Source organism: Arachis ipaensis, chromosome B03, assembly GCF_000816755.2.
Source record: "Arachis ipaensis cultivar K30076 chromosome B03, Araip1.1, whole genome shotgun sequence".
NCBI lineage: Eukaryota > Viridiplantae > Streptophyta > Magnoliopsida > Fabales > Fabaceae > Arachis > Arachis ipaensis.
Genome location: NC_029787.2, coordinates 129,719,262 through 129,720,704, shown reverse-complemented (window position 1 = coordinate 129,720,704; position 1,443 = coordinate 129,719,262).

Genomic DNA, 1,443 nt, shown 5'->3' with positions numbered 1-1,443 from the left:
TAAAAAAGAATTTTTTATTTTTTATTAAAATACAGTTGAATACAAAAAATACAAAAAAAAAATTATACCATTTAAACTATAACTTGTTAGCATAAAAAAAAAATGTCTCTATTTCTTAGGTTAAAAGGCAATTACACTTTCTCATCGTTACTATATGGCACGTCTTCAGAAGTTTGTACTAGATTATGCATAATCAAATATTTTGTTTTTGGCCAACTTATTATCAGCTTGGGAGTTAGGACCATCATAGAAGCTTTTGTAATTTTGGTTGGTGCATGAAGATTTGTGCATAATGTGCCCAATGATATAATTAATTACAAATCATATTAATTTAATCATTCTCTAATTTCTCGCAGGGGTCATGGGTTAATAATTGGGGTATGAATTCAGGTAACACCCTAGCATTTCTCTTTAATGAATGATTAATCAATCCATCGGCTCAAGAAATCGTACCTTTCACATTTGCCACGTTGATTGTCTTAATTATCTCATGCTTTACAGACGGAAATGCTTTTAATAATCAGAAATAATATTTATTTATCGAATAATTATAGTCACATATATTATTTTGATAATATTTATTGATGCCACATTACCAATATTTTAACATTTTTCTTTAAATATATTATATATGTAGTTTTATGATTTTTTTTAATTGACTTCAATCTTCATTTATGATCAAGATTTTAAAAATCAATATAATTATTAGAAGTTTTAAAATTTAATTAAAGTTAAATATATAATTTAAAAAATAACTTTTAATATTTTATTATTTTAAATTGATTAATTGTTAAAAAAGAAAACGACTCGATAAATTATTAATCGATTTTTGATTGATTTTTCAATTTTTTTACCGATTCGTTATCAATTATTATTTATTTTTTTTCTGAATCAAACCAGTCAGATGGCCTGCTTTTAGTTAATTTCATTGAACTAATTAGTTCAGTCGGGTTATCAAAATCATGGTAATGATTTCTCCATTATTTTATTTCTATCTCTACCCACAGTATCGATTGGGGTCCAATTTTAAAGCCGGTAATTTATTATTAAGCTACCAAAACTTTGAATGATTAATTTTGTTAATATCGGAAGGTAGCATCAGCCTATGTTTGTTGAATGATGTCCCAAAAGGTAAGTAATGATGCACATTGATGAGTAAACTGGTAAACTCATTTTTCTTTTCGTTCTTACTATAACTTTAAGATTAGCATACCCAACTAGAAATATGCATAATAATTGTGTTTATATAACATGCCAGATTGGTTTGGCCATATTCAGGCTGATCATTCATGGAGAGAGCAATGATTTACAAATTGAGAACTCGACAAACTGCATGTAACATGGTTGATATATATCATTGTTCCTCATCTCATAAAAAATGAAAGAACTAACTAAAACATATGGACAATCACTACACAACTCAAAGTTGGATATTGTGGGGTT